Raw genomic sequence first — 25,369 nt, 5'->3', positions numbered from 1 at the left:
AGAATGAGATAGAGAGCACATGAGAGGGGAGGGTCCGAGGGAGAAGCAGACTCACTGCTGAGCAGGGAGCCTGATGCGGGACTCGATCCCGGGACTCCGGGATCATGACCTGAGCTGAAGGCAGTCACTTAACCAACTGAGCCACCCAGGCGCCCATAGTTGAACTGAATTTATGCAAACTGATTTTATATTTACAAGCCTACCAAGACGAAGCCCCTGCCTTAATCTTAGTCATATCTTCTGCTTCTCTACAATTAATGGTATTGTTTAGAGTAGCTAAACAAATAACTTTTAAACTCTTGGCAGTTTCTAGTTTTCCAATTAATTTACAGAGCACTCCTTCACAAGATCTATTACAAAACCTACTAGAGCTAGCCAATCTTAATGAATTACAGCAGCCTTAGGTTTTTCCAGAAGGGATCATGCATGCTTAGTGGGACTAAATAAAAAGTTAAACTGTAGTTATTCAGTCTTCATTACCTTATTTATAAGTAGTAATCCTGGCTATTACGCAAAAGTTTGATATAAATTCAGAAAGGGGCAGAGATGTAGGCTTTTGACTAGCAATCTTTATGATAGAAAGAGAAATGGAGACGCAACAGCAGAAAATAAAAGCATAGTTCTATCAGAACCGAGGAGGTTGATTGTTGGCAAACTGCCTCATTCATGCAGAGAGCTTACATACCTTCTCTAAAGACATTAAATGTTCATTTACAACAGAATAGCCACATCATTCTTAAAATCTGTCTGCTCCAAAGCTTTAGAATATCCTTACCTTGCTACTTGATGCCATTTTTTTTTAACAGCAAGGTTAAGTTAATGCAATGTTAAGATGGTTCATTTAAATGCAAATCAGGAAATTTTAAAATTAAAAGTACCCACAGTAACGGTTAACTGTCACACTGCACAAGATACAGGATTGTGGATTACTCCATGCAGTATCAAGGATGCCAGGCTTCATCTGCATTAAGCAGAGTTAACACAGCTGTTGAAATCTCAACTCTCAAATCTCCCACTAGCTGTCAAAAAAAAAGGTAACCCTTATAATTAAGACTCACTCTGACACATGCCTATTTTACTAAATTCCCTCCCACCAAGCCTGCCACTTTCTTCAAAAATGTAAACAGGTTGAGGACAGAGGTAGAGGGAGGAAGGAGAGGTAAGAAAATAAGAGGTATAAAAACACAGATGGTTCATGTAAACAAAAAGAAAACTTGTTTTTCCCCAAAATGCAGTCTCTTTCTAAACACAAGTACAATATCATCATCAAAAAAGGGGGGGGGGGAGCTTAACCTTAGTCAAAACAGAGAGCCAAAGTCAGAGTAAAAAGTTTCCCATCTACTGCAAAGTAACTGGATTCCATAAACCATGATTTCTGTGTGATCAATTAATCATATCCAAATACGTTTTATATCAGACATCTATATGGCACACGTAGTTGTCACTCTTCTTTTAGGTATACAAATCTATGAGAAAAAGGACACTTGGCTAGATCTTTATTATTTTTTAAAGATCATTATGATGATGATCATAATTTTATAAAAATTACCATTATTTTTATCTTACTTTTTTTTTTACTTTATTTGACAGAGAGCAAGCACAAGTAGGGGAACAGCACGCAGAGGGAGAGGGAGAAGCGGGTTCCCCGCTCAGCAGGGATCATGACCTGAGCCGAAGGCAGACTCAAGGACTGAGCCACCCAGGCGCCTCTACAATTATTTTTAATTATAATAAAACAGTTAATCACTTTTATTTTGTTCCTTTTCTTGTTTTGAGGGCAGCAAAGACAATGAGAAAACACAGAACAGCCACAAGCAATAGGAGACGCAATGATTACCAAAAGCACTAAGCAAAGGACAGAAAAAACTATTCAGTCAACCATTTAGCCACTCCATCAGCAAATATTTGAGTGCCTTCTCCATATAGGCATTATTCCAGACAGCATGGAACAAAACTAGAAAAATCTGCCTTCATGAAACAACACTATGGTAATGGCATAAATTAGAAAATGAGACTAGGGAGCCTGGGTGGTTCAGTCGATTGTCTGCCTTCAGCTCAGGTCAAGATCTCCAAGGTCCTGGATCAAGCCTTGAATCCAATCGGGCTCCCTGCTCAGTGGGGAGTCTGCTTCTCCCTCTGCCCTTCCCCCTGCTCCTGTGCTCGCTCGCGCTCTCTCCCCCCCATAAATAAAATCTTTAATTAATTAATTAAAATAAAGAAAACGAGACTATACTAGGACTAGGAAGAAAATTAAGCAGGATAATGGTAATGGAATTAGGTAGGGTCTTTCAAGGGCCTTTCTATCTTGGTAACATATGAACTGCAATCTGAAAGTCAAGAAGAGTGAGCAAGTATCTGAAGAACATTGCAGGCTGACGTAACATAGACAAGGCAGCATCTCCCAGGACTTACAGAAAGAGAAGGCCAATGTGGCTGGAGCACAGAGCAAGAAGAGGTAAGAGATCAAGGGAAGGAAAAAACAAAAGCTCCAGAGCAGCGGAAGTGACTGTTTACAGTATGAACCGGATATCTAGATTCCTTTACTTAGCTTCCACCCCATATGGCTGAGGCCATTAACAATGGAAGAGTATTCTAGAGAAAGCTGCACTAAGCCTTCATAACAGACAATTGATTATGGATGTACAGGAAGTCCCCGTTTTCCTAAGAAACTGGAAGACTCTGGTCAAAAAAGCAAATAAGATGAAACCAGCATCTGGACTGTAGGCAACAGAGAAAACAGAGACAAAGGGAAAAGAGGTTTTTGTTTTAGAACAATGGGACTAAAAGGCAGGGAAAAGCCCACAGGAAGAGAACTGTATTTTTCTTGGAGAGGAAGAGAAAAGATGCCTGAACTTGGATTGAGATTAGGAAATTACCCAGACTGAGTGACTGCCTCTAAAACTTGTACTATAGTATACACTTTTGATTACCCATTCTGTCATTCACTGACTGACCAATTACCATATCCTGGGATCCTGCTAGGTGCAAGGGACACAAAGACTAATTAGAAATCCCTATCAGATCATCACAGCAATTAAGTACTGTGAGGGCCAGGGGTAAGTCTCCCCAAGATAGGCCACTTTGGCATGAACATTGAGTTAAAAGCAATCAAAACCCAGCAGATTTAGGAAAAGCTCTTTGCCTCCCCCTTAACTGCCTCCTCTAGGAAGACAGCTGTTAACAGATTCCTCTTTACCTGAGAAACTTATCTACCTAATAAAACAACCTTTGTTTTCCAAATACTTCCTTTTAGCTTCCTGCTAATGGTCTTTCTCCCCTTTGTATCCTCAGATCCCTCCCCTGGTCCTTAACTCGTATTAGCATTACGTTGCCTATCTTTAGAATTTCCATGTCTGTATAGATTCCCCTTAAGTACGATATTAAATTTGATTTTCTCCTATTAATTTGTCTCATGTCAATTTGATTCTTAGTCCAGCTAGAAGGACCTTGAAGGGTAGAAGAAATTCTTCTACCCCAACAGTACAAAAGGAACAGGTGCCTTACAAGGGAGAAATGTGGCAGATGCCACCTAATCAAGTGTTTAAATTTGGCATCACCACCAGTAGAACAATGTGACAACTGCTGCAATGCCCTCAGAAAGGAACATCATCACATGCATAGTACTGCCAAAAATGGAAACAATCAGACCAATTCAAACTACAGAGCATCTACAAAATTGGCCTAAACTCTTCCCAACTGTGTCATGGGGGGGACAGAAATAAAAATTCTGGGGGCGCCTGGGTGGCTCAGTTGATTAAGCGACTGCCTTCGGCTCAGGTCATGATCCCAGAGTCCTGGGATCGAGCCCCACATCGGGCTCCCTGCTCAGCGGGAAGCCTTGCTTCTCCCTCTCCCACTCCCCCTGCTTGTGTTCCCTCTCTCGCTGTCTCTCTCTGTCAATTAAATAAATAAAATCTTTAAAAAAAAAAAAAGAAATAAAAATTCTAAAGAGATATGGCAAACACAATCTTTATTGATTCCTGCATTTTTTTAAGATTTTATTTATTTGGGGGGGGAGAGCGTGGGTGCGCACAAGCGGAGGAGGGGGCAGAGGGAGAGGGAGAAGCAGACTCCCTGCTGGGCAGGGAGCGGAACATGGGGCTCAAACCCAGGACCCTGGGATCATGACCTAAGCCGAAGGCAGGCACTTAACTGACTGGGCCACCCAGGCGCCCCTTTTTCCTGGATTTAAAAAAAAAAAAAAAAAAATCACTGGGACAATTGATCAAATTTAATATGAATAAGCACTATACCGTAAGATAAGTATTTCTGGAAATCCTGTTTAAAGGCAAATTCTGATTCAGGTCTGATGTAGGAAAGATGGGGTTCAAAGCCGAAGGCCAAGAAAGAATTCTTGAGACCTCTTCAGTGCAAAAAGGTGGTTTTATTAAAGCACAGGGACAGGAGACCCGTGGGCAGAAAGAGCTGCACTGGCATCGTGAGGACGGGCTGATTATATGCTTTCAAGTTGGGCGGGTTAGGGATAGCGTAAGTCTCTAAGGGACTTTTTGTATGTTCAAGTAGACTCACAGGATCCTGGGTGTCAGGGTAAGAGTGCCTTTCGCCCTTAGCAAAGTATTAACATCAAGGCAGCTGGGTTCCCAGAGGAATGTCACTCTGCCTGTTTGAAGGACTTGTTATTGGACTGTAAGTAGTAAGGAAATTTAATTTTTCTTTTGCTTTTGTTTCCCACATCAGGTCTAGGGTAGGACATCAGAGTTGGCATTTCTCCCAAGTTCCCAGAGAGAAGCGACATGGCTCTTGGACCACTTTTTAAAAGGAATTATGTTACTTTATCAATGTAAAATGTCTTGTGTGATACAGTACTTAGGTAAAGGCAATGTCCTTATTCTTAGGAGTTACATGCTGAAGTACCCTGGTATCTGCAGTTCACTTTCAAATGCCTCAAAAAAAAAGTTTATACGGAGTAAATGAGCAAATATGAAAAATGTTAACAATTGGTGAATCCAAGCGAATTGACTAATCAAGTGCTTACTCTATTCCTCTTTCTACTTTTCTGTACATTTGAAGATCTTCAAAGAAAAAAAAGTTGGGGGAAAACCCAGTCTAGACAAGAAAGTAGTTACAGAACATCAGTGCACAAGAGGAGCACCTAGGCAGGAGTCCCCAAAAGGCGAGGGAGTCCTCACTGAGGATCTGTTGTACAAGGGAGAGGGCAAGGCAACTGTTTCAGGTTATAGGAGGGGACAACAGCACCAAAGAATGTCAAAGCCTTCCAAAAACAAGCATGAGTGAAAAACAAGATAAATATTTAAATGGCGATAAATAAATAAATAAAGGGCAAAAATTAGGTTTAAAGATGAGCAAAGAAATTAAGAGGCATTACAGGTTTGGTCTTTTATCTTTCCTAACTTAAAAATACTTTGGGCCTTGGGGCGCCTGGGTGGCTCAGTCTGCCTTTGGCTCAGTTCATGATCTGGGATCGAGCCCTGCATCGGGCTCCGTGCTCCATAGGAAACCTGCTTCTCCCTCTCCCATTTCCTCTTCTTGTGTTCCCTCTCTCGCTGTGTCTCTTTCTGTCAAATAAATAAAATCTTTAGAAAAAAAAATACTTTGGGCCCATTCCATTCTTGGTGTTTATAATACTACCTGAGAAATCCTAGAACCCCACCTGCCCAGAAAAACAAAGATGCAAACCCCACCTCTTCATAGCGACCATAGTGAAGGCCAGAAGTGGCCAGAGCAGCATTTCCCCAATCTGAAGGACTTCTCCCCACAAGCAACTGAAGAGCTAAGTTCCTCAAACTCCACAGGCAGCAAGGCAAGCATTTTCCTCCCAATCTATTCCCTCTTTGGCTTTCCCCATTTCTGTTGACCAAAGTTCCACCAAACCAGCTGCCCTAGAAGGAGACTCTGGCCTGTTTCATCTTCTTCCCTCTCCCTACTCTGTAACTCAGTAAATAACTCACTCTACTAACCCTTTTTGTCGCAGGGCTCTGGCCTGGGTCCTGGTTTAAAATATCTAGGAGTCGGGGCGCCTGGGTGGCTCAGATGGTTAAGCGTCTGCCTTCGGCTCAGGTCATAATCTCAGGGTCCTGGGATCGAGTCCCGCATCGGGCTCCCTGCTTGGCGGGGAGCCTGCTTCCCCCTCTCCCTCTGCTGTTCCCCCTGCTTGTGCTCTCTCGCTTTCTCTGTCAAATAAATAAATAAAATCTTAAAAAAAAAATACTTCTTAAAATATCTAGGAGTCTTCTCATTTCCAATCATTATCCAGACAGCCTCACTTATCGTAGAGTCTACTCCCTCCCTTAAAGAGGGACTGCTTCCCCACCAAAAACGGGATGAAGCCCAAAATCCTGTAAACAAACTTAACTGGCACTAGCCTGACAGACTCATCACCTGCATCCACTCCGTGAAACTTCTCCAATGCACATGCATGTGTCCAGACCTTTATATAAACCCTTTCTCTGCCCAGAGCACCCTTCCTGACTTTTCCATCTTCCTTCAAGACTCACACAAATGTCCTCTAATCCCACAGAAAGAGCTGTTCTCTCTTTTCTGGGTCACTCCAGCACTTCGCAAGCATCTCCATTACAGCACTTAGCACACAGCACTAAGTCAGTGCACCTGTCTCCAAGGAAACTGGGAGCTCCCCTTTGAGCACAGGGACCATGGCTTTTTTGAGCACAATAATTTTCAACTGATCAACAACTGGCTTGACAGCTTCAGGTTTCATCTAGCAACACTAACACTTGTGGAAGAAATAAAAAACGTCTCTCTCTGGGTGCTTGGGTGGCTCACTTGGTTAAACGTCCAACTCTTGATTTTGACTCAGGTCACTGTCTTGGGGTCCTAGGATCAAGGCCCATGTTGGGCTCTGCACTCAGGGGGTGGGGGGGCGTGGTTTGAGATTCTCTCTCCCTCTGCCCCTCCTCCCCAACCCTGCACGCTCACACAAATTCTCTCTAAAATAAATAAATCTTTTAAAAAAATGTCTGCTATAAATTAGCAAAACTAGATATAGATCGCTAATTCTTTTTTTTTTTTAAGATTATTTATTTATTTATTTGACAGTGAGAGAGCATGAGCACAGATAGAAGCAGAGGGGGGAGCCCGATGCGGGGCTCGATCCCAGGACCCTGGGATCATGACCTGAGCCGAAGGCAGATGCCTAACGACTGAGCCACCCAGGCACCCTAGATCGCTAATTCTTACCTATCAGTGATACTACTAAGGCTAACAATCCCATTCGTTTGTAAACTTTTGAGGTTAGCAATGGTGACTTATAAATTCTTAACATCTCCTCCAACACCTGATTTGAAAGGCAGACTTTTAATAAATGTGTATTTCATTTAACTGAACCGTTCCCACTGTAACTGAGATACAGTAAACTAAAGGTTGCCTTTGACCCTGACTCAATAAAGACACCTAGAAAACATTACATCTTTCACTGGTCTTAATGACCCCAAAGAAGATTAAATTTCTCTCAAGTATTGCCATCTTCCATTCCCTTGTTTTGTTTTGTTTTTCCCTCCTCCCAAGGGATCAACCTCACATTTCACTTAGCTACTTCTCTGCAAAATGACAGGTTTCTAAAGATATACTTCAAAGTCAGACCACAGCTTTTCTGAGAACATGATGACCCCAGGTCCAAGGAAGCAAGAAAATGATAACAGATGACTGTAAGAAACCTTTGCCAATTCTGATATCCCCAGGAAGAGAAAAATCCCATGAATACTGAGAAGTAACTTACCTTTCGGCTTCTGCCTTATTCACTGTGCTATCAATTTTCACAATACATGATTAAGAGTCTAGATTAATACTGAAATATTTAACATAATGAAATATTCAACACACCATGGGAGAATAGTAACAATGCATCTTTGCTTGGAAAGAAAAGCGTGTATCAGAGCTGCACAGGGTAAAAGGACTATTAGCAAAGGCTCCTATCCCTCATGTCACTTGAAATGGGCCACACTGAATGCATTTCGTGAGTTATGACAGCACTTTCAGTTTCAAGAACAGTCTGCAGTCCTACCTGGTAAATAAACCAGTACGGGATTATGTAATCTGATAATTAGGCTTCTAACTCACATCTTCAATTCATAATGTCAAATATTAAGCAGAAAACCATAGCAAGGGGCTCCAGGGTGGCTCAGTCGTTAAGCATCTACCTTTGGCTCAGGTCGTGATCCCGGGGTCCTGGGATCAAGCCCCACGTCGGGCTCCCTGCTCCGCAGGAAACCTGCTTCTCCCTCTCCCACTGCTTGTGTTCCCTCTCTCGCTGTCTCTCTCGGTCAAATAAAATCTTTAAGAAAAAAAAACAAACCACAGCAATAAAACATTTTCAAAATGCACTGGATGGTCCACTTATTTATGACAATATTTACTAATGAAATCTCAAATTAAGAAAATGAGGGAAATCTACAGCTCGCTACAGTGAAATGCAATAGACAAAACTAAGCAATCCAGGAAAGAACTAGCCTTTAAATTAGCAACTAAGGAGTAAAACCAGTTACTTAACACCAAGATTAAATCAGACTAAATTATTCATTACAAAATTTTAAAGCAAATGACAGTTTCTTTTATAAAGCCATAGAAGTCTTTTTTTTTAAGATTTTATTTATTTATTTGACAGAGAGACACACAGCGAGAAAGGAAACACAAGCAGGGGTAGTGGGAGAGGGAGAAGCAAGCTTCCTGCTGAGCAGGGAACCCAATGTGAGGTTCCATCCCAGGACCCTGGGACCATGACCTGAGCCAAAGGTAGATGCTTACCCATCCCACGCACCCCAGCCCTAGAAATCTTAAAAAAAGAAAAAAGAAAACTTTACAGCATAAAATTATAACAAACTTCCACAATGTAATTCCTGCTCTACCACTACTACAATAGGAACACGGGACAGATGACAAGGAAATTTAAAAACCAAATCACACTACTCATATAATGCTTGTCCCAAATGATCCATCTTTATTACAAACATTTAAAATAACACTCAAAAGTTTTCTTTCAAATCATATTTACATTATATGCATTACTCCAAACTTGAGCCACTGAAAGAGCACAAATCACATCACAATCAAAAAGTGGGGTTGACAGATGACAGAGCATCAACAAGTAAATAGAAATGCATGTTAATTTCAAGCTCCATTAGAAATGGAGTTGGGGGCATGCTTGCACACGGAGAAAAAGTTTGACATTATGAAAAAAAAAGCCTAAAGATGAAAATAATGAACATTTAGAGGCTCCAAGAGAGAAAGGGCAATGTTGAAGTTTTATTTTGAAGTATGGTTATTTCTGCACACTTTGAACTTTCAATAATGCATAAATTTAGTGCAGTGCTCTTGCAAGTGAACAAACAGCATGAGACAGGGCAAGTCAAGCCAGACTGTTCACTTCCCCACACTGTTCGGCCCATTCAAGCCAGGCGCACGTTGTGGGGGGCTGAGCTGATCAACACACTGCACCAGCAACACCCTCAAGGTCTGGAAGCTAGCAAACTGGCATCTGAACGAATGTTAGGAATGGCCGCTCAGGGAGGCTCTCCCAGATGCCTGATGGGTCTGTCTTATATTCTTTTATTATTATTTTATTTATTCATTTGAGATGGAGCCCACAGAGAGAGAGAGCACGAGCACGCACAAGCAGTGGGGAGGGGCAGAGGAAGAGAGAGAAGTAGGCTCCCCACTAAGCAGGGGTCGGATTCCAGGACCCAAGGTCCAAGGCAGACACCCAACTGACTGAGCCACCCAGGCTCCCCTTTAACTTTTTTTTTTTTTTAAGCAGAAGGAACTAATAAAACTCAAATCCTCCAACATGTACATTATAACCAAAATGCTTTGAATATTCTTTAAGGGTGTGTCTTCAGTCACTCATGAGGAAAAAAGATTTGAGCTGAGAAAGCAGAAATGATAACTGGCCTTACATTTTCTTTTCTTTTCTTTTTTTTAAGATTTCATTTACTTATTTGACAGAGACACACATAGCAAGAGAGGGAACACAAGCAGGGGGAGTGGCAGAGGGAGAAGCAGGCTTCCGGACAGGCAGGGAGCCTGATGCGGGGCTCTGGGACCCTGGGATCATGACCTGAGCCGAAGGCAGATGCTTAACGACTGAGCCACCCAGGTGCCCTGGCCTTACATTTTCATTACTTGTTTATGTATATGTCAAAGGTCAAACTTGCAAAAAACAGTTTGGATGAATTATTTTTTACCTATTTTATCACTTTTCACACACAGTAAAATTCACTCTGGTGTACTATTCCATGAGTTTTAACAGACTCAAACAGCTGAGTAATCACCTCCACAATCAAGATATATAAAAGTTAAATGAATTTATTCTATTCTCACAACAGCATGTACACAACTGAACCACAAAATATAAATGTACAAAATATTATGACCTTCAAGGGCTAATCTGCAATCAACTTAATACAAAGCTACAGTAATCAAAACAGTGTGCTACTTGCATAAAGACATACAGACCAACAGAATAGAATGACAGTCCAGAAACAAATGCTCACATTTATACTCAAATTATTTTTTTTTTGAAGATTTTATTTATTTATTTGACAGAGAGAGACACAGAGAGAGAGGGAACACAAGCAGGGGGGAGTGGGAGAAGGAGAAGCAAGCTTCCCACGGAGCAGGGAGCCCAATGCGGGGCTCGATCCCAGGACCCTGGGATCATGACCTGAGCCGAAGGCAGACGCTTAACTACTGAGCCACCCAGGCGCCCCTATAGTCAAATTATTTTCAACAAGGGTGTCAAGACTATTCAATGAGGAATGACAGTCTTTTCAACAAATGGTACAGAGTAAACTACATATCCACATGTAAAAGAATGAAGTTAGATTCTTACCTATTATCATACAGAAAAATGAACTCAAAATGGACCAAAGACCTAAATGTAAGAACTAAAACTATAAAACTCTTAGAAGAAAACACAGGGCAAAAGTTTTATGACACTGGATTTGGAAATGATTTCCCGCATACAGCACCAAAGGCACAAGTAAATTGAACTTCATCAAAATAAAAACTTTTGTGTATCAAAGGACACATCATCCACAGGGTGAAAAGGCAACCCAGAGAATGGAAGAAAATATCTGCAAGTCATATATGTGATAAGGGATTAATACTCAGAAAATACAGAGACCTCCTAAAACTCGAACACCGGAAAACAAACATCCCAACGTGCAGCAAAAGATTTGAGTAGACATTTCTCCAGACATACAGGGATGTCCAATAAATACATGAAAAGATATTCAACATCACCAATCATTAGGGAAATGCAAATCAAAACTACAATGAAATACCACCTCATACTCATTATGATGGCTTCCATAAAAAAAAAATAAAAGTATTGTCAAAGATGTGGAGAAATTAGAGCCCCTGTGCACTGCTGGTAGGAAAGTAATACGGTAAGTATGACAGGTCCTCAAAAAATTAAAAATTAATGTACCATATAAGCCACGTTGATAAAGCATAACTAAGTATTTTTGTTTTTTTAAACATTTATTTATTTGAGAGAGAGCAAGAGTGCACAAGCGGGGGTAGGGGGGTGCAGAGGGAGAAGGAGAAGCAGACTACCCGCTGAGCAGGGAGGGGCTTGATCCCAGGACCCAAGGATCATGACCTGAGCCAAATGCAGATGCTCAATCGAGCCACATAGGGGTCCCTAAAAAAATTTTTCAGGAGTAGCAAACCTTTTCCCCAGAAATTCCACTTCTAAGAAGTGATCCTCAAGAAATAATCAAGGATGGGATGCCTGGGTGGCTCAGATGGTTAAGCGTCTGCCTTTGGCTCAGGTCATGATCCCAGGATCCTGAGATCAAATCCCGCATCGGGCTCCCAGCTCCTTGGGGAGCCTGCTTCTCCCTCTGCCTCTGCCTCTCTCTATCATGAATAAATAAATAAAATCTTTAAAAAAAAAAAAAGAAATAATCAAGGATGGGCAGAAGATGGGGCACCTGGGTGGCTCAGTCAGTTAGGCCATCTGTCTTCAGCTCAGGTCATGATCCCAGGGTCTTGGGATGGAGCCCCACATCAGGATCCCTGCCCCATGGGGAGCCTGCTTCTCCCTCTCCCTCTGCAGCTACCCCTGCTTGTGCTTGCTCTCTCCCTCTCTAATAAATAAATAAAATCTTTAAAAAAAAAAATAGGATGGGCAGAAGATTTAGCTACATTAAAGCAGCTCTGGAAGCAAACTAAATGTCTAACAAAGGGCTGATTAAAAAGGAGCTACATAGGGCGCCTGGGTGGCTCAGTCTTTGAGCGACTGCCTTCGGCTCGGGTCATGGTCCCAGGGTCCTGGGATCAAGCCCCGCGTCGGGCTCCCTGCTCCGCGAGACGCCTGCTTCTCCCTCTCCCACTCCCCCTGCTTGTGTTCCCTCTCTCGCTGTCTCTGTCAAATAAATAAAATCTTTAAAAAAAAAAAAAAAAGGAGCTACATAATGGAATAGTAAGGGATCATTAATATGCTGTATTAGTATTGTGCAATTAATCATATGTCATCAGTTCTAAAGCATACATATTTCACATTTCTAAGTCTCTAAAATCTGGATGTGTCTTTCAACTGAGGTCATTGCCTAGTTTGTCAGTTCTTTTTTCTAAGTGATACATAAAATAAAGGTTAATCTTATCCTACTAATAGGGAAAATGTTCAAATTATGATAAATGGACAGATTACAAAAGAGCCCATTAAGTAAAAACTAATTTACATAAAAATTAGACAATATACATGTCTAGAAAAAAGATTAGAGGATGTACACCAAAATGTTAGCAGTATTTACCTCTAGCTGCTATGAGTTTTATTACAAAAAAACTTTAATAAACTGGATGTAAAGTCATGCCTCCACCCCCTGGCACAATCCTATATATAGCATATGTATACCTACTATAACTAATCCAATATTTATTGAAGAGTATCTGCTATGGGTTTAGAAATAAGTCAGGAGTCAAAGGAGTCAAAGATTCAGAAGAAAGTAATTGCCCTGAAGGAGCTCAGCATCTAGCAAAAAAGTTTATGGTCTAGAAGAGTCTAAAGGAAGGTAAACAAGCAATTTAATGCAGTTTTTTTTAAAGATTTTATTTATTTATTCATGAGAAACAGAGAGAGAGAGAGAGAGAGAGAGAGAGGGGGGGGGGGGGGAGAGAGAGGCAGAGGAAGAAGCAGGCTCCCAAGGAGCAGGGAGCCCGATGCAGGACTCAATCCCAGGACCCTAGGATCATGACCTGAGCCGAAGGCAGCCGCTTAACCATCTGAGCCACCCAGGCGCCCTTAATGCTATTTAAATACTGAACTAATTCACTAGTTTTACTTGTAAGACAACCCACTTAATATGGATGAAAACATTTCCTGTTCAGGACTCCATAACTGAAGGAATAAATTAGCATTTTATCAGATTAGAAGTTAAAATAAATATCCTTTATAAATTCTCTTATTCATTACACAGATGAAGTTCGAACTCTAACCTCTGGCTGGGACTCTTAAGATTAAAGACTTCTAAAAACAGGTTATCATCGTAATTCATGAGACAGACAATGACAAATCAGCAACAGCAGGAAACACTCATGTTAAACGTAACTCTTTACTGTTCATTAAGACCTTTTAAAAATTACATTTAAAAAAATTTTTTCCCTACTTTTCCTTTTTGACCATGGCTTCACTGTGCTGGAGGGTAAAATGCCGAGAATAGTAACTTAGTTCCTGTCCCTCAAGGTATCCACGGGTTAGCTGAGGGGGTAAAAAAAAAAAAAAAAAAAAAGGGCGCCTGGGTGGCTCAGATGGTTGAGCATCCGCCTTCGGCTCAGGTCATGATCCCAGGGTCCTGGGATCGAGTCCCGCATCGGGCCTCCTGCTCCTTGGGAGCCTGCTTCTCTCTCTCTCTCTCCCTCTCTCTCTCATGAATAAAGAAAGAAAATCTTTAAAAAAAAAAAAAAAAAAAGGAGAAAAGCTCTATGGCATTGAATTTGGCAATGACTTCCTATACAGACAACAAAAGAAAAAAAAACAGATAAACTGACCTTGATCAAAATTTAAAATTTTTGTGCAAAGGATATATTTTTTTAAAGATTTTATTTATTTATTTGACAGAGAGAGACACAGCAAGAGAGGGAACACAAGCAGGGGGAGTGGGAGAGGGAGAAGCAGGCTTCCTGTGGAGCAGGGAGCCCGATGCAGGGCTGGATCCCAGGACGCTGGGACCACGACCTGAGCCGAAGGCAGACGCTTAACAGACTGAGCCATCCAGGCGCCCCTGCCATCAAAGGATATTATCAACAGGATGAAAAGGCAACCCAAGAACTTGAGAAAAAATATTTGCAAATCATATACTAAAGGGGGATTAATATCCAAAATGTATATCCACTACTGGATATTTACCCAAAGAATATGAAAACACTAATTCAAAAAGATACATGCATCTTTATGTTCACTGCAGTATTATTTACAATAGCGAAATTATGGAAGCAGCCCAAGTGATGAATGCAAAAAGAAGATGTGGTATATATATATACAATGGAGTATTACTTGGGGGCGCCTGGGTGGCTTAGTCAGTTAGGCATCTGCCTTTGGCTCTGATCACAGTCCCAGCGTCCTGGGATCCAGCCCCACGTCAGGCTCCCTGCTCCATGGGGACCCGGCTTCTCCCTTTCCCTCTGCCCGCTGCTTCCCCTGCTTGTGCTCTCTATCAAATGAATCTTTTTTTAAAAAATGGAATATTACTTAGCCATCACAAAGAATGAAATCTTGCCATTTCCAACATGGATAGATCTAGAAAGTATAATGCTAAGTGAAGTCAGAGAAAGACAAAGAATACAATATGATTTCACTCATATGTGCAATTTAAGAAACAAAACAAAGAAAAAAAGAGACAACCAAAAAACAGACTCTTAACTATAGAAAACAAACTGATGGTTACCAGACGGGAGGTGGGTGGGGGGATGAGTGAAATCAGTAAATGGGATTAAGGGTACACTTATTATGATGAGCACTGCGTAATGTACAGAATTGTTGAATCACTACACTGTACAGCTGAAACTATAACACTTTATGTTAACTATACTGGAATTTTTTATTTTTTTTTTTTAAAGATTTTATTTATTTGACAGAGAGAGACACAGTGAGAGAGGGAACACAAGCAGGGGGAGTGGCAGAGGGAGAAGCAGGCTTCCCGCAGAGCAGGGAGCCAGATGCGGGGCTCGATCCCAGGACCCTGGGATCATGACCTGAGCCGAAGGCAGACGCTTAACGACTGAGCCACCCAGGCGCCCCAGTATACTGGAATTTTTTAAAAATCCAGAACAGAGGCACCTGGGTGTCTCAGATGGTTAAGCGTCTGCCTTCCACTCCATGCACGATCTCTGGATCCTGGGATTGACCGTATTGTCTTTGAGCATCCAGCTCAGCGGGGAATCTGCTTCTCCCTCCCCCTCTGCCTCTCCCTCTGTTCAAGCTCTCTCTCTCTGTCCCAAATGAATAAAATCTTTTTTTAAAAAAGGGGGGAAAATAAATAAAAATCCAGAACACATAAAGAACACCTACAACTGAACAACAAAAAAGCAAATTGCCACAGGACTCGAACAGAGATTCCTCAAAGAAAAAATACAAATGGCCAATAATCAGAAGAAAAGATGCTCAACATCACTAATCAGAGAAATGCAAATCAAAACCACAAAGAAGTATCACCTCACTTCCATGAGGATGGCAGTTTTAAAAAAAGAAAGAAATTAACAAGTGTTGGTAAGGATGTGGAGAAACTGGAACCCTCACACACTGCTAGTAAAAATTTATAAAATGGCACAGCTACTGTAGAAAATAGTTTAGCAGTTCCTAAAAACTGTAAGCACAGAATTACCTTATGACCCACAAATTCCACTTCTGGGTACATACCCAAAGGAATTGAAAGCAGGGACACAAACACATACTTGTACACACATGTTCATAACAGCATTATTAACAGCCGAAAAGAGGAAGCAACCGAAGTGTCCATCAACATATGAATAGATACTAGAGTAACATTCTGCCTAAGGAAGGAAATTTTGACACATGCTACAATACAGATGAATCTTGAAGATACTATGCTAAGTAAAATAAACCAGTCACAAAAGAACAAATACGGTATTATTCCACCTACATGAGGTGCCTACAGTAGTCAAATTCAAAGAAAAAGTATAATGGTTGCCAGTGGGCTGAGGGGAGGCAAAATGGGGAGTTAATGTTTAATATATACAGAGTTTCAGTTTTGGAAAATGAACAAAGCTCTGGATATGGGTGGTGGTGATGAATGAACAAAAATATGAATGTACTCAATGCCACTGAAGTGTATGCATAAAAATGGTTAAAATGGTAAATTCTTTTTAGGGTGTTTTTTTTTTTTTTTTTTTTTTGACAGAGACACAGCGAAAGCAGGAACACAAGCAAGGGGAGTGAGAGAGGGAGAAGCAGGCTTCCCGCTGAGCAGGGAGCCCAATGTGGGGCTCGATCCCAGGACCCTGGGATCATGACCTGAGCCGAAGGCAGATGCTTAACGCCTGAGCCACCCAGGCACCCCTAAAATGGTAAATTTTGTTTTATATATTTTACCACCAAAACACACACACACAAACAAGACAGGGAGTGAAAATGTCATAGTGAGAGGCAAATTTTAGAATTTCCAGTAAATTAAAGATCACTTTCAGCAATGAAGATAAATGTCTCAATGGAAAAATCACGTTAACCAGCCTTCAAATATGGATAGCATTTGTGTCAAAAGAAGGATGAGGCACTCCAGTACGAATGCCTGGAAGGTGCAGAGGACATGTAGCAACAATTTACAGTAGAAAATGAAGTCGAGGGGCACCTGGGTGGCTCAGTCAATTGAGCAACTCTTGGTTTCGGCTCAGGTCATGATCTCAGGGTTGTGAGATCCGCCCAGCACCAGACTCTGTGGAGAGTCTCCTTGAGGATCCTCTCCCTCTCCCTCCACTCCTCCCATCCTGTCACGTTTTCTCTCTCTCAAATAAGTAGTAAATCTTCAAGAAGAGAAAAGAGAAGAGAAGAAAATGAAGTTGAACAAATTAATTTAAAGCCAGAATTTAGGTCTTGAAGGCCAACCTAAGAGGCTGATCAGTTCAGCAAGAAGATAGCAATAAGTTTCTCAAATGAACAAGAGTACTGCTTAGGTGTAAAAGACTGAGAGATGGAGGCGGAGAGGGGAAAACATTCAACTAACTGTGGCAAACACTAATTGAGCAACCATATGTTCCCAAATCTCAGATTAAAAACTGAAGAGAAAAGAGGGACAGGTGGTGACCTGGGATTCCCAGAGTACTGGTTGATAATTTACTGTTTCTTGGTCTACACAGTGGATATGGATAGTCTTCACTCAAATACAGCATTAAGCAGGTACTCTTATGATTTGAGCACTGTTCTACAGGTATATGAATCTTTAATTTTTGGAAAGTTTTGTCAAAAATAAAAGCCCAGGCCCCATTTCCAAGAAACCCCCAGATGGGAAGAAGACATAGATAAAAATATTTACCAAACAGTGTGAAAGATGCAACCACAGAATATGTACAAGCTACCCAAGAAGCACTGAGTTTTAAGAGAAAACCCAGAGGCAGTGACATCTAAGGTAGGTTTTAAAGAGTAAATGAGTTTGTCAGAGGTATGGAAAAAGGAGAACAGCTCCAGGAAAAGGAAAAAATATGAAAAAGGCACCAAAAAAAACAAAAATAGAACAATTTATCCAGAGAACTACAAGTAGTTTCAATAGTTCAAAGATAAGATAATCTAAACTGCAGTGGCAGTAGAGAAAACAGAAAAAAGGTATTAATGTAATGTGAACACCAGATGGAGAGGATTTCATCTCTGATTAGATACAGGTAGAAAAGGAAGAAGAATGGAATGGAGATGGTTTTCAATTTAAGGCTCTCCATAATCTGACCGTTGCCTCATCTATCATAGTTCCACCCACAAGCTAGACTCCAGAAGGGAAAGACTCTTTTTCCTCCTTCATTCAACAGTATCTAATTTGCCCTCCAGGCCAGGCACCAGGTCAAAGGCTAAGGCTATCAAGGGGCTCATAGGCCCACTTTGTAGCAGAAAAGGCAAACAGGGACATCAATAATACAAGGTACAGTATAAGGAGTACACCTCCTGGTGAGAAGAGGTTTGCTACCAGAAAGGAAAGCCCTAACTTGAAGTCATGAGATATGACTGAGTTCATCATGAAAGGGAAAGAATACAACTGGGGGGGAGGGGGGGAGTGCATCACTGAGGAAACAGCCATTATAGATAAGCCTACATCCCTTACATCCAATCCATATTTAAGACCTGTCTCATTTCCCCAAAACACAGTTCCCTTCATCCACACCACCTCACTCCCACCCCACCATCTTCCTTTAAAATATCAGATCATGGGCGCCTGGGTGGCTCAGTTGGTTAAGCGACTGCCTTCGGCTCGGGTCATGATCCTGGGGTCCTGGGATCGAGTCCCACATCGGGCTCCCGGCTCGGCGGAGACCCTGCTTCTCCCTCTGACCCTCTCCCCTCTCATGCTGTTTCTCTCTCTCTCTCTCTCAAATAAATAAATACATAAAATCTTTAAAAAAAAATAAAATAAAATATCAGATCATGAGGGCGCCTGGGTGGCTCAGTTGGTTGGGCGACTGACTGCCTTTGGCTCAGGTCATGATCCTGGAGTCCTGGATCGATCCCGCATCTCAGATGGGTCCCATATCTCAGGCTCCCTGCTCAGTGGAGAGTCGGCTTCTCCCTCTGACCACCCCCCCCCCTCGTGCTCTCTCTCTCTCATTCTCTCCCTCTCAAATATTTTTTTAAAAAAAAGAAATAATAAAACATCAGATCATGAAACTCCCTACGATGGCTTCTTACAGATCTTAGAATAAGATCCAAACATATGACCTGGTGTCCCCTGGCAATCTCATGTGAGGCCTTCTCCCCACCCCAAAATTGTTCAAGCTATACAGGTCCTAGGTCTCAAAACACATTAAGTTCATTCCTGTCTCAGGACCTTTACACAAGCAGAGGACCCTGTTCCCTTGGTCCACATCTTCACCAACGCTACACACCACCACCTGCAACAACCAGGTCTGTCTGTCGTGTGTCAGGCTGTTACTTTCTCAAAAAATTCCAGGACCCTACCAGTTACTGCTGATTTCCACATATGGTTTAGGTTTCCAGAAAAGAAAGATGTCTCATTTTGAGCATTCTTGAGTTTGAGAAGCCCCTGGGACACACAGCTCTCTGGTGTACATGTGAGGTGAGACATTCACTATCAAGATAGAAACTTGGGCTTGAGCACCTAAGTTTGAAGACATGGAAAATGCACAGAGAAGGGATTCTCAGCTTAGAAGAAGGCAACCCTGATCTCTAAGTCACTGTACAGAATGAGATGCTGATGGCAACGAAGATGATGCCACATCAACAGTGTCAAAGACTGAGATACAATCTTGGGTATGAGCAGACTGAAAAGGAAAAAAACTGACAAGAGCCAAAAATATAAGGAAAATCCTAAGAGTTATGTCATAATTCCCACCAACTCCTATTCCTTTTTATGCTTCCTCCACTGACAAAACCCTACTCACCTTTCATCCAGTTCCAAACGCCACCCCCCCCCTTCCAGAGCCCTTCTGGACTTCTCCAAACAAAAATTAGGCCCCTCCCCATGCTTCCACAAGTTTTTTTCTATCATTAGTAGTGCAGAAGATATGACCCATGCACAAGTACTATTATGGCACTTATAACAGTCTACCTTGCACTACATCTGGAGTATATGCCTTCCCTACATTACATGGTGAGCTCTTGGGAGCACAGCCCGTATCTTAAATCATCTATGGGCCCTTTAAAAAAAAAAAGCGGGTAAAAATTATTTAACTTAAAAGTCAAGAAGGGTAAATAATTAAGCAGAGGCTATGGATAATTTCTCTTGTAAAACAAAAGTCACAAAGGGTAAATAATTAAGCAGAGGCTATGGATAATTTCTCTTGTAAAACAAAATAACATATCCTAATTAATTTAACTTACATTTTCCTAAAGTAACATAAACCCGTACAGTCATTTCAAAAGTCACTGCTAAACAAAATATCCTCTCATGGAAATGCTTATCCTGTTCCAACAATACAATGATGTAACCGTTTCCTTCAACATAAATACGAAATGCCCTTAATTCAGTTGGGAGACTTCGCATATCTTACTCTTCTAAATGTGTAAATTCTATTCAAAACAAACACCCAAAAAATGTTCCAAAGACGCAGGAGGACATAAGAGGGTGTCTGCCAATCCTGGTTTGAGCCAACTGCCGCCTGCATTGTTGGGAAGCCATTCCTGCCAAGCCAGGGTCAGGCATTCAATCCACATTTTTTCCAACAAGTGCTTCAGACAAGCACACTCCTTTTAAAAAAAAGTCAACAAGAAAGAGTCCAACGCCCCCCGGGCAAACGAGGACTAACCAGAGTGAAGCGCGCCCTACCAACCAGCACAAGAAGGCTGAGTAATTTCACAACAAAGGTTAACTTGGTACACGCCAAAAGTCCACCCGGGTGTGGCGCACCTTCCCCGCCAGACCGGGTCAGAGAAAGGCGGCACCCCACTCGCACCTTCGCCGGGGAGCGCGGGCTGAGCAAACCTCAGGTCCAGCAGACCGCCAAGTTTCGGTGGCGGGGGAGGAGGAGGAGGGTGCGACCACGGAAACCACAGACCACAATCACTTCACAGGAAAGCTCAACTCCCCGCCACTCCCGCACCGGAAACAGCGCACAAGCTCCCCTCCACAGGCAAGGCGGCCGCGGGGGCCCCAAGGGGGCCCGGCGCGCGCACCCAGTCGGCTGGGACAAAGTTTAGAAACCGGGAGAAACTTTCCCGAGAGAAAGCGCCGCGTCCGCGCGGGGCCTGCCGCTCGCTCCGCTCCAGCCTCCGCGGCCCCTTAACTTCCCCAGCGCCAGGAAGCGCCGGCCCCGCCCGGCCAGAGCGCAGGCCAGGGGCCCCGCACGGGAAGCGGGCCCGCCGCAGCACCGCAGCCCGCCAAGAGCCCGGTTCAGGGCGGGGTCGCGGAGTAGACCGCCGCCCGCCCGCACGCAGGAGGAGCCCCTCGGCCCGGAGCCCGCGCCCGCCTGAAGAGAGTTACCTGCGGAGAGTGGGGCGAGTTCAGGAAAATTCCCGAGGCCCGAAGCCGACCGCCGCCGCTTTGTCTCCCTCCAGTCCGACTCCGAGGAGGAAATGGGCCGCCAGGCGCCCCCGCCCCCGGCCCGCCCCCCGCCCGCGGCCCCGGCCCCGCCCGCCCTTCCGAGCACCTCCCTCCGGCGCGCTCTTCCCGGCGCCTCCCACCGCCGCCCCGCTTTCCCGGCCCTCGCTTTGGGGGTGAGGCCCAACCGAGAGACCCTGGCGACGCCGAGCCGAAACTCCCAAGAGGACCCCTTGCTCTCCGCTCTGTGCCCCCGAATTACTTCACCCCCGGCCCCTAATGGGCGTTCAGGCAGGGAGTGATCCCGGAGAGGAAGGAGGAGCGGTACCTCCTGGAACAGCCCGGGAGCGGGGGAGGGCAGGTGAGTCACCGCTCCGCGCACAGGTGAGTCTCAGGGTGCTACCCGCGCTGGCTCCACCCTCCCCCCAGCCGGTGCCTCCGGGACCGGGCGCGGCGACGCAGTCCTGGGGACGCTTATGTGAGGAGTGCCACAGGTGCTTCCGAGTAACAGGCTTCCAGAAAAGTACTGTAAGCCCACCCATTGGTTTTACGGAAGAAAACTGGCCTCACAGCTTGAGGCGGAGTGGTACTAGAATCCAACTCTAGGAACTTTACAAAGGTGATGTGGTAGGCTTCCTTGAAGTCATCTAACTCATCCCCTCGCCTCACAGATCCGGGAGCCAAGAGCCCTCCTGTTAATAGACAAGAAGCGTGTCACAGCAGCAGCCCCTCCTGAGATTGGCCCCCTACATACACACAGACAGTTGAGGGACGGGGCTGCTATCCCTATGCCTCCAGCCATTTTGGGAATGTTATTCCCACCCTTCCTTATCTTCCTGGCGAATGCTCTAAAAAAAACTTCAAAACAAAAAACAAACAAAACAATTACATACTAATTATCAGCCTGGTATAGAAAACCCTAATGAGGTTTCAACTCCTTCATCATGGGATGAAGAACAAGGTTGATTTCTGTATTGGCCTAGAAATCCAAAATAAAGCAAGACCAATACGCACGGCCACCTTGGTCCTAAGCCAATATTGAGCAGGGAGCTAGGGAGACTGCCCTCAACATATTTACCCTTTACTACTCACATCTCCCTCTCCCCTGGGAAATGCAAACTCTAGGAAAACAACGTGTATTCCCTACAGCACCCAGCTCACTGCTCACCTCCTAGACAGCACCAAGTTAACATCCACAGGTGAGTGTGCCCATCTTAATTGAAAGCACTATGGGTTTATGCTGGTTGAGAGATGTGGACCGGGAGGCCTGGGTGGCTCAGTGGTTAAGTGAGGACTTTTGGTTTCAGCTTGGGTCATGATCTCAAGTTAGTGAGATCCAGCCCCACCTTGGCCTCCCCACTCAGCACAGAGTCTGCTTGTCCCTCTCCCTCTGGTCCTCCTCCCCCCCACCCCGTGCTATCTCACACTCCCTCTCTCTCAAATAAAAAAATCTTTAAAAAAAAAAAAAGTGGGGTTTTTTTTGTTTATTTATTTATTTGACAGAGAGAGACACAGCGAGAGAGGGAACACAAGCAGGGGGAGCGGGAGAGGGAGAAGCAGGCTTCCTGCCAAGCAGGGACCTGGGATCATGACCCGAGTTGAAGGCAGATGTTTAACCGACTGAGCCACCAGGCGCCCCTAAAAAAAAAAAAAAAAAAAACACTTTAAAGGAAAGAAAGAAGGATTGTGGACAACAGGCAATAGGACCATGAAGGAAGAGAGCAAACCTAAAGAGAAAGACCATAATAAGGCCATTCTTATCCATCTACACCCCATTCTGTTTCTGTCTTCAGAGTTTTTGCTCCTGTGGTCTCCCCTGCCTGGAGTGGCCATGGCTTCCCCCCATTATACTTGGCTACCTCAGAACATAGTAATCAGTCAATAAATATCTGTGTGAGCCAACAAGAGACAGTTGAAGGATTATGCTCCATAGGTTTGTATTATCTATCGCTTCACTCAGGAGCAGCTGCTTAATTTGTGAGGCCCCTTGTTCAAAAATTATTAACAATTTCAAGACAGCAACAACGGAGCATTAATGAAGCCTTTCTAAGCATAAGGCTCTACTATAGGTTTAATATTTGCATCCCTCAAAATTCATATGTTGAAAACCTGATGCCAAAAGTGATGGTATTAAGAAATGGGGCCTCTGAGAGGTGATTAGGTCATGAGGGTGGAGCCCTTAGGAACGGGATTAGTGCCCTTATAAAAGAGGGCCCAGAGATATCCCTTGTCCTTTCTGCCATGTGAGGACACAGCAAGAAGGATCAGACTATGAACCAGGAAGAGAGCTTTTACTGGTTGTGAATGTGACCATGCTGATGCCTTGATCTTGGACTTTCCAGCCTCCAGAACTGTGAGAAATAAATTGCTGTTGTTTATACTACCCCAGTCTGTGATATTTTGTTAGAGCAATGCAAAGGCCCTAAAGATGAAAGGGCAGGGATGTTTTAGGAAGAGGAGGGTCAGGTGACAAAAATGATATGAAGATAGACTTGCAGTGTGTCCTGTAAGCTAAGGGGAGTCAGCTTTCTACCTCTGAGAAACCTTGAAAAGTTTACCAGGGAAGACTCGAGCATTCATTATGTCCCAGGCACTTGCTTTGTGCCAGGGGAAGCCAGGAGAATGACAGTGACTAAAACTAACCTGATCCTGTTCTCCCACAGTTTAAAATGTAATGGAAGAGACAGTTATTAAAACAGGTAAACTCTCGGGGCACCTGAGTGGCTCAGTCGGTTAAACGTCTGCCTTCAACTCGGGTCATGATCCCAGGGTCCTGGGATCAAGTCCCACATCAGGCTCCTTGCTCATCAGGGAGTCCGCTTCTCCCTCTGCCTGTTCTGCCTGCCGCTCCCACTGCTGGTGCGCTCTCTCTCTCTCTCTCTCTCTCTGACAAATAAAATCTTTAAAAAAATAAATAAATAAAAAAGTAAAACACATAAACTCTAAAAAGAAAGTTAACTGTGAAGATAGAAGGGAGATACAAGTAGATTTTGGGGGGAAATTAACCTGATCTGGGTTCAGTGACCTGAGGAAGGGACCTTTATTCTATGACCCACTCCAGTCACACTTTAGGACTCACCTCTCCACCAGAACTGCTCTTATCAAGGTCCCTGATGACCTCCATGATGCTACATCCAGTGGTCAGTCTCTGTGTGAGTTGACTTGTATCATCATCAGTGTTTGATCACTCTCCTTCTTGAAACACTTACCTTCATTTGGCCTCTAGGGCACTAGGCTCTTCTGAGTTTCTTCCATCCTCCCTGGCTCCAACTTATTCTCCTTAAATCCTCCCAAGCTCTAAGTGTTAGAGTTCTCAAGGTGTAGTCCAAGGACTCCTAAGTCCCTTTCCAGGGGGTAGTAAGATGGAAACTATTTTCATAATATTAGAATATCATTTGACTTTTTCACTCCCAGTCTCTCATGGTATACAGTACAGTATTCCAGACTACATGACACATAATGGGGCATCACACAGAATGCAGAAACAGATATAGAATCCAGTTACCTTTAATTAAGCCAGACAGTAAAGAGATTTGCAAAAATGCAAAATAAATGATATGGCTCCCCAAATTTCCTTTTGTTTTAAGAAACATTGTCGTTTTTCTTTAAAAGATGATATTTATGATAATTTAATAATACAGTAAACATTGATAGATAAGACTCATAAACAAAAGCCCTTTGAGATCCTCAAAAAGTTTTAAGAGTGTAGAAGATTCCTGAGATCAAAAAGTTTAAGAACTGCTGTTAGAGTGTCCCAGGACTCCATCCTTGGACCTCTTTTTCTATTTGCCATAATCCCATTGGTGATCTCATCCAGTCTTTTGGCGTTAAGTATGCTGACACTTCCAGATTTATATCGCAACCTGAACCTTTCTCCTGAATTCTAAACTCCCATATCCCTACTTGATACCTCCATTTGGATACCTAGTAGGCATCTAGGCATCTCACACTTCATATGTCTATATGTCTAAAAGTGATTTCCTGGGGCACCTGGGTGGCTCAGTTGTTAAGCGTCTGCCTTCGGCTCAGGTCAGGATCCCAGGGGCCTGGGATCGAGCCCCACATTGGTCTCCCTGCTCAACGAGGAGCCCGCTTCTCCCTCTCCTTCCAGCTTGTGCTCTCTCTCGCTATCTGTCTCTCTCTCTCAAATAAATAAATAAAATCAATTTAAAAAAATAAATAAATAAAAGTGATTTCCTGATAACTCTGTCCAAACCTGCTGA

The 25,369-nt window shown here is 43.3% G+C and overlaps 1 protein-coding gene across 2 annotated transcripts in view; it reads right to left on the bottom strand.

The window, feature by feature from the left end:
* Positions 1-21,179, bottom strand: part of CTNNA1 (catenin alpha 1) — a 181,170-nt gene extending 159,991 nt beyond the window's left edge. The window contains exons 1-2 of one of the 2 annotated variants that reach the window (XM_088023269.1): positions 21,090-21,167; positions 8,136-8,269 (exon numbers count right to left, since the gene is read on the bottom strand). The gene's annotated coding sequence lies outside the window, so the exon portion shown is untranslated. Of the gene's footprint in view, positions 1-8,135; positions 8,270-21,089 lie in introns of both variants that reach the window. The other variant, XM_028103519.2, reaches the window with a different exon arrangement.
* Between the last annotated feature and the right edge of the window lie 4,190 nt (positions 21,180-25,369).

This window comes from Eumetopias jubatus, unplaced genomic scaffold, assembly GCF_037043125.1.
Source record: "Eumetopias jubatus isolate StellerSeaLion01/CBP00866 unplaced genomic scaffold, mEumJub1_p1.0 scaffold_5, whole genome shotgun sequence".
NCBI lineage: Eukaryota > Metazoa > Chordata > Mammalia > Carnivora > Otariidae > Eumetopias > Eumetopias jubatus.
This window is presented reverse-complemented; position numbering and strand designations above follow the sequence as displayed.